Source organism: Dama dama, chromosome 23 (assembly GCF_033118175.1).
Source record: "Dama dama isolate Ldn47 chromosome 23, ASM3311817v1, whole genome shotgun sequence".
Lineage (NCBI taxonomy): Eukaryota > Metazoa > Chordata > Mammalia > Artiodactyla > Cervidae > Dama > Dama dama.
Genome location: NC_083703.1, coordinates 15,502,018 through 15,511,048, shown reverse-complemented (window position 1 = coordinate 15,511,048; position 9,031 = coordinate 15,502,018). Strand labels below are relative to the sequence as shown.

Sequence of the window (9,031 nt, the reverse complement as noted above, 5' to 3'; positions counted from 1 at the left end):
ATCATGACAAATTATGTACTAATACCTATTTACCTTAAATCTGAGAAGTAGCATTACAATTTCTTAGATAAAAAGAATGTCTCCATGTCTTTATGGATGCAAATATCAGTGTTATAGAAGCAGTGTAGGCAAAAATTTCTTCCTAATTTTGGAATACTTTGTAAGGCTTTAAAAGGCAAAGCGCGTAAAGAGTTATCTGAATTTGTGTGTATACAAATATATTCACATGTTCAAGCAGACAGGAGATGTCTGGGACATTCTAACTATGTGGTTTTATAGCTTGATGTTGGAGACTGGGAGATGATGCTGTATGAAACATCTCTAAATTTTGCACAGGATGGCATTTTCCTGTGTCCTGAGTGTGAGCCAATTAATGAACAATGATGAGTGTTGGTTACATTTAATATGTCATCTAAGGAGCACAATATTAAACATTTAACAGCTAAAAGGAATGTTTCAGACTTGTCCACACATGCCTCCAACTTCCCTCCAAAGGACAACACTGCAGAAAGATCTCAACATGTCCTAAAGGTCTTAGAAGTAAATGCAGTGCTTACTTCAGGAGCATACATACTAAAACTGGGATAATGCAGAGAAGATTAACATGGTCCCTGAGCAAGGACGGTGTGTATCAATACATCCTTTAAGTGTCTCATATGTTTAAACACGAGGCAGTTTTTTTAAAAGGCTTAATTCCGTCGGACGTCAACAAAAATTTTTAGGTAGCCAACAAGACATCTCGAAAGCCAGTCCATCTGTGAAAAAATGTTTTTTGTTTGTTTGTTCACCAAATCTATATATTGTAAATATATGCGCTTCAGTACAAAAGTAATCATGAGATTATTAACTTTAAATTATGACTCCCAGAAATAAATAATTAATAGACAAATAACAGATTATCTCAGGTGTTAGAGGGTGGTGAGAGGACAGTTTTTTTGTTAAATGAAAGATGAACCAAAAACTTTTATTGGAAGTAAAATAAGATAGATTCTAGTCATATAATAACATTCTTAGACTTCTGACTCTAAATTGCTTGTCTTTGTTACAGGAACTTGATAAAGAGACCAAAGTCATTGTTTGCTTTAAGTTTTATAGTTCTATGAAATAGCTCCAAACAACTAAACTTTAAATAACAAATATTTCATTTTTTTCTACTGTATGCTAAAGAAGAGAAAGAAACCTAATATTCATTGAAAGTTACCTAGTATCTGGTATTATATCCTTTACATGTATTATTTATTTGGTTTTAGAGACATTCCTAAGGTACTAAAATTAAAATTATGGTCATTTTGCAATATTTCCAAGTCACTATTGAAAATATGGCAGACATTCAAATTAGAGATAGATTTTAGGGATTAAATATTTCGTAAGGCAAAAATATATTTTGTTTACTGAAAAAAAAATTATGAATGCAGTTTGCATTTGACCAAATCTAATCCTGGGCTTGGTTTGTGTTGTAACAGCAGTGCTTGTCAGCAGAATAAGGTAATTGCTGTAGATAATGTTTGAGAAAAACTTCTGTTTTAACAACAGAAAATAGTAGCTACACATTCCAGAAGGCTATATTCTAAAATTTTATTTTACAGGATATTTACGTATTTTAACATTAAATACATAAAAGTAGGTGTTCAAATTCTGATATAAGTGATAAAGTCAAGCAAACGCTATAAAGTATTTAATATTTGGAAAATCCTTTGAGGAATGGCTGTTCATATAAAGAATTGATGTTCTTCAGTCCATTTTCTACTTTCCCAGTCTTCATGGTTCCCTGGGCATTGCCAAATGGACATTTTCAATCCAATTAAATACACAGATTCCATAATTTGCCTCTGTTTTTACTTTCCCTTCTTGATACTTATTTCACTTGGGTTAATATTTGTTCTCAGCTTATTTCCTCATTCTCTGTGTTGAACCAGTTTTTCTAAAAGTCCACTTTTTCTGTGGACTTCCAAATGACAAAAATAAACTGTTTTTAACTAAGGTCAGGAAGAGGTTCACAGAAATCCTGTCATGATTTTAGGAATAGTTAGCAATTCAGACAGGAGCACCAATAAAAAGAACTGCAAGTGGAGAGCCCAGGTTCCTGAGTCCATTTTCTTCTATCACATGTAAGTTAATACTCACTGATAAAACACTAAATGCCAGGAAGCACATGAAGCATCTGAGACAATGGAATGAGCTGCCAGAGACTGGCAACAGAAAGGCAGTTGCAAATATGGGTGTTGTGTGACTAGGATAAAATATCACAATGTGTGCCTAATTTTTTTTTCCAATCTGATTCCTATGCACAAGTCAGCTAAATGAGGCTAAAACACCAAGAAAATAATAACAAAGACAAAAATGCCTCTTTCTAAGTAGAAATGACCCCGTTCAATGACTTTTAGATGGACAGTGTCAGATTCAATATTGTAAACACATTAACAAGATTTTTTTCAATAAAATAGGGATAAGTAACAGGAATAGAAAGGAAAACCAAAGAAGAGTTTATGGTGTGTGAGAGATATCCATTTTAATAAAAACCTGAGTGTATTAAAAGTAGGTTAAATCTATTCTTTTTTGAATGGCATTTTCCTCCTATTATTTATTATTATTTACCTTGAGACATATTATTATTTACCTTAAGACATTTAAGCCTCTTATATGATCACATCTTAAGATTTTATCTGCAAGGATTAAGTATATTATTATAGCTAAATACTACACTGGTCATATTTAGCCTGATATACAGAAGGACAAGCTCAAGATCCTATTAGTGTTTCCTTTGTATTGATACCACTTAGGTCATCAATTCTTTTGGATTACCTTAATTTAAAGTGAATGCATCACCGCTTTTCCAACCAAACTTGTTGTTTAACATTATTTGTATAGTTAAAATAGATTAGACTAACATTTATTAATTAAGTGGAAAGTTTTGTTAAATCGTTATACCTTAGGTGAGGAGGGATACTTAATTTTAGCAATCTATGTGTGAAAAGCATTCAAGAAAGCCATATTGTATGTTTCAGTAGTCAAATCACGTTGAAAACAAAGTTTGTAATGGGGTGTCTGCTTATTTCGTTTCAGTCATTTTCTCTCTTCCTTTAAGATAGCAGTTTCTTTTTGAGTACTGCAATGCACTTTTAAAAATCTGCCTTGTAGTTTTATTGTTGACTATACTGTTCTGTAGTGTTCGTATCCCGTATTTCTATGCTCTATCAAACCCTAATGAGAAATTTCCTGGGGTAAGATACTCACTTGTTTTCAGTGTTATGTTCCTTAGCTTCTAACACAATGTCTTATATACATATATTGAGCATGCAACAATTACTTGAGTGCATACTATAAGCAGGCACTATGATAAACCAAGGGGCTATAGATAAGAATAACACAGAAAATACTTTTTCTTATATTGCATATGAGGTACTTAGAAAGCAGCATACCATGGATTCAGCACTTAATTTTGTAATTAGATCTAGATTCAGATCCTACAAGTTCTTTTTGTTTCAGTTTATTCATCAGTAGAAAAATGAATAGCACTTACCTAGGGCTTCCCTGGCAGCTCAGCTGGTGAAGAATCTGCCTGTAATTCAGGAGACCCGATTCAATTCCTGGGTTGGGAAGAACCCTTGGAGAAGAGCTAGGCTACACACTCCAGTATTCTTGGGCTTCCCCGGTGGCTCAGATGGCAAAGAATCTATGTGCTTTGCAGGAGACCTGGGTTGGGAAGATCCCCTGGAGGAGGGCACGGCAACCCACTCCAGTATTCTTGAAGGGGCTTCTCTGATATCTCAGTTGGTAAAGAATCTGCCTGCAGTGCAGGAGACACTGGTTCAATCTCCTGAGAAGGGAAAGGCTACCCACTCCAGTATTCTGGCCTGGAGAATTCCATGGACTGTATAGTCCATGTGGTCCCAAAGATTTGGACATGACAGTGACTTTCACTTTCACTTGCCTAAGAGGTTTTTTGCAGGTGCCAAATCATATTATTAAAGTAAACCTCTTAATATGATGTTGGGTTGTATGAAGTTTATAATAGACAGAAGCTATTTATTATGTAAAGTGTGTTAAATTGTATCACTTTCTTTTTTAATGCTATTGACACACTGTTATGACTACATGTTTAGGCATATATATACAGGGCCATTGGGTAAAATATTTATAGTATAACATTGTCTTATTAATGAAACCAATACCACATATCTCCTCATTAATTCTGGTAAGATAAACTTTTATAAGTTTCTTCTGAGGAATTTTTCAGTATTTAACTTTGTGAATTTTGCTATGTTTTTATGTTTAAAAGCTCAGTGATCACTTAGAAATATTATCGTTTATATTTTTATTTTTCCTAAAAATATATTTATTTTATAACTTCGAATCCTCTTTCACCTTTTTGTTGTTCAGTCGCTAAGTCGTGTCCAACTCTGTGACCCCACAGACTGTAGCGTGTCAGGCTTCTGTGTCCTTCACAATTTCCTGGAGTTTCCTCAAACTCATGTCCACTGACTCAGTGATGCTATCCAACTATCTCATCCTACTTTACTTTAAGTTCATACTAACTTAGAGTGTAAGATAAGGATACAATTTAAGGGCTATTTTCCAAGAAGCCATGTATCTCAAAATTATTTGATAATTATTACATCTGCTTATATAAATTTCATAATATATCCATGATCATAAAGTTTATACCTCCTGGGAATAAAAATTATATTGTTACTTAAATTATGGTATTGCTTATGTTGTAAGCATATTTAGAGACCTAAGTTCTTATTTCTTACAATGTGAGCTTTTTTTTTTTTTTTGGTGAGCAAAAATGTCTTAAATATCAATATATACCACAGTAGTTTCAGATTCAAATATCCCATTCTTCAATTTTTAAATGTTATTTATCATTACCCTGTTGTGCATTTTTAGGTAAAAGTTTCCAGGGATATATCTGTGAGTAGTCTATGTTCTGCATCCTGTAGATCTAAGCATAGATGTCTGTTCTGTTACCCCAGCATATTAAATACTTTGTTCTTGGTCAAAATATCCTGTGCCACAGTATTTTTACTCTCAAAACTTTGTTCTCATTTTACATTGCATTCTGGGCACTCTAAATTAAGGAGAACCTGAAACCAGTATGACTTTATTTTTACTTTTTGTGAATTTTTTCTTTAAATTCAAAAACTCTGCCAAGTTTATTCTAAGTCACTTCATTTGTGTGTGTGTTGGGGGGTGGGGGGCAGGTTAGTGAACTCTATTGACTCATAAACTTAGGTAATGCCTGTTGTTTTGTTTATTTTTGCAAACTCTTAAAAAGGGTTCTCTTAATGAGTGATTGTTTAGCTTCAATTGTTATAATTTATTCCCAGTGGCTGTTGATTATTTATTTTATCATTTTTTCTTCTATAGTTTCTACTGTTATTATTATATTTTTCTTTATATCTAGATATCTGTAATCTTTATTAGTGATTGCATTTTCTACAAAGGCAATTATGTTCTTTACTATAACTGAAGCCAACTTTAATTTTTTCATGTAGTATCTTTTTCTCTACCATATTCTTTTTATATACTTGCCAGCAACGTTTAGAATTCAACATTCTCCCTGTTCTCTTATTTTTCCCATTTTATATGTATTTGACATGTTTATGACATACTGTTTTCTTAAGGGAAAACTGTGTTTATTAGCTTAAGGTCAATGTTGTTTTTATCCTTGAATGAGGTAAAGCCTAACACTGTTAATGTTTGCAAAGGACATTGTTCTCTTCCATGGATATCACTTTCTTTCTGTTTCCAGAATCTCATAATCAGTTTACTGCTCTCTTCAGTGATGCATATCTCCTCTAGGCAAATTCCAGGATCAAGCAAGCCTTTAAATGGCCTAGTTATGCAAAAGTTATGCAAAATATTATCCTGTGTCTCCTGCCCTTTACTCTAAATATTAGAAGATGAATTAGTTCCTAGCTAATTGTAAATACTCTATATATTTTCAGAATGAATTATCCTCAGGCATTAGCAGTAGTCTACTAATTTCTGCTTTTTCCTTGCAATGATCCTTGAAATGCTTCATCAGTTTTCAGTCGTCTACAAGGGAAAGTTGTGGACTTCTGTAGACTAGTGATAGATAATGACAAGGTTAGGAGAGTAGTCCTGACCAACTCTGGAATGAGAACTAGGAGTTAAGAGTGACCTCAGAATTTTTCATTGGCTCCTTGAATTAAAGTCTTTATTGGATGTTATGTTGATGGATAAGATCTTTCTTTCTGTATAATAACATTCTTATTTCATATAATCAGACATAAGTTAGTTCCTAATTATTTATTAACTGGCTAATATGTAACCTTTCATCTTGGAGACTTAAATGTATTTCATCAGTATTTGTGGTTTCATCGACTGCTACAATTTATTTTTCTGTGTTTTCATGAGTATATCAAAGGTCTAGCACAGGTAGGCAGCTGTCATCTGAAAGTTACACCATTACTTCTAACACAGATTACAGTGTCTTTAATAATAATTGGTAATGGCCTTTACTGCCTGTTGATACATTTGCTTTAATGATTAAGATTTATCATGATATTAAAAACTCTCAAGTAAGGAAAAATTTAATGTAATCCCCTTTCAGAAAATTTCACATGACTTGAGTAGCTGATGATATGCCTTTAAAAAAAAAAAAAACTCTGAGAAAATAATTTTTCTTGAACTTTTGAGAAGTATAACTTGAAAGAAAAGTAGACTTTTGTTTTAAAATTCATATTTTTATGATTATGGAACAAATTTTATGCAACTATATAGAAAAATATGAAATTCCAATTTAGAATTCCATCATGAAACTACATCATTCTAATTTCTCCATGCCACGGTTTGTTAATATTCCTCAAAGTCCCAGGATGCAACTATAAGACTGCATTCAAGTCTATGAACATGAGGCAATCATGCTCAGCAGAGTATAACAATAATTATAATAGAGATTAAATAAAAATAATTAGAAAAAGTTCATCTAGTTTTGATGTATTAATTATTCTGACCCTGTTCTATTCAGAGTCTAATTATCTGGTTCAGTGAAAATGCCAAGATTTCTACGACTCATAAAAATTACATTCAAGTAATTATGTCAGCAAACTAAACAGTATTCATTTACCATGCCTTTTTATGCACACATTTGAATATGCTTTTTTAACTGTTTTTGCTCTTTGTTCCTATTCATGGGAAATAATACCTGTAGAGAAATTTGAAAGTCAGTTGCACTCTGAGTGTAATGTGCAGTTCTTGCCGATATTCTTCTTTTGTAAGACTGCTGTAAGTCTCATATAACCTTTGTTTAAAAAACATGAATTAAAGTTCACTCTTCAGTTGTTTCAAAGAAACCTTTAAAACCTGTAGCTGTAGTTAAAAAAATTTTTTTAAAGCAGTAATACAAAGCATCTCCTTGAAAGTTTCTTACCTTTGATAGCTCAGAAGCAAAGTAGGCCTCCAGAGTTACTTTTCTACCCTTATTTCTTTTAAAGACATGTACTGGCATCCTATAAAAGAGTCTGGATTTAGAAAAATTTGTGTGTGTATATAATATTGGTATCTTACTCTCATCAACAAAGTTTTAATATCGTTAAATATTTCAAATCACTCAGCAGTTTTAAGCTGTGAGAAGTTTTCCATTTTTATGGCCCAGTTAGGAATTCCTTAATGCTCACAGCTAAGTAACTTCATATAACAAAGACACAGAATTACACTGGTGAGGGAATCAATATCTGTTCCATTCCTTTTAATCACTTTTACTATCTTAGTAAAATATGCCATAGACATTCTAAGCAAAAATTTGTTGCTGAAAGTATTCAGATTATTGCTTTGCTTCTGTTTCCTTTCTTTGTATGGACAAACAGAAGATTGGTTGAAAATATAACCTTCAGTTAAATTCATTTTGGGAAGAATATGTTAGTGGTTAAGGTTTGAAGTCTTTCCCTGGTGTTCTAGTGATAAGATATATCTATGAGATACACAAATATGTATGCAGTTCTAGCCTATTTGTAAAAGGGGGTACTACATCTACCTTGATTCTCAGTTTATTTTTAGGAACTACAAGTTAGTTCCAAAATTTATCCAGGATAGGAAGGGGCAGAAGAATCAAGGAAAGCTTTTAAAATGTGTGGAGCTGAAGTGAGACTAAGATGAGAAGGCGGCAATAAAAAAATTCACATAACAGACACTCACAACCATGGCACGGCTGCCATGGCTCTGTATTCACTGAGCGTAGCTGATGGGCTTCCCTGATGGCCCAGCAGGTAAAAATTCTGCCTGTAAGGCAGGAGACACAGGAGATGTGGATTTGGTCCCTGGGTCGGGAAAATTCCCCTGGAGGAGGAAACGGCAACATACCCCAGTATTCTTGCCTGGAAAACCCCAAGGACAGAGAGGCCTGGCAGGCTACAGTCCGAAGTGTCGCAAAGAATGGGACATGACTGGGCAACTAAATGTACGCACACAGGTAATTAGGTAAAAATTGAAGTGAGGTTAGTGATGGAGCTGGCGCTGAAGACAAGAGGCCCAAAGACATGATTCCTTTGTGTTTTATATTCATAGAAATGACCCTGCTAAGACCTCCACAATAGAATTTTTTCATAGTCTCTACTTTTAAGCACACATTGAAGTGTTTGTCAATGCTAATATTAATAAGATATCATGAGAAACAATAAACTTTACAGAGAAAATGTCCTCCTTTGAATTTGTCAGCTGCACCCAGTACCCTAACTTGTTCTGAAATACCAGACATTGAAACACTAAAATTTCATAAGTAGCAGTCTGCATCTAGGCTTTAAGTAGAACAAGGACCCAACTTTTTCACATGTTCAGATAATCACATATACACAGAGTATGTCACTTTCCCCCTATTCTTGAAATAGCAGAAGGTTTAGAAGTAAGTAACTAGCTGTTTTGTGTTTTGATGCAAAGTGGCTCATTTTGACACCTGTTAAGTTTTCCCCTTGAACACGTTACTCTTTATTGCTGCGATACAGAAAATAAGATAATAATAGGAATGTATGCTTGCAACTCACCATCTAAATACATGGACCTAACAGAC

General features: G+C 33.6%; 1 non-coding gene across 1 annotated transcript; it reads left to right on the top strand.

Annotated features, from left to right (window-relative positions):
- The first annotated feature begins 549 nt into the window (after positions 1 to 549).
- LOC133045319 (U6 spliceosomal RNA) lies at positions 550 to 653 on the top strand. The gene has a single exon (XR_009690195.1). It is a non-coding gene; the product is annotated as a U6 spliceosomal RNA (small nuclear RNA).
- The last annotated feature ends 8,378 nt before the right edge of the window (positions 654 to 9,031 follow it).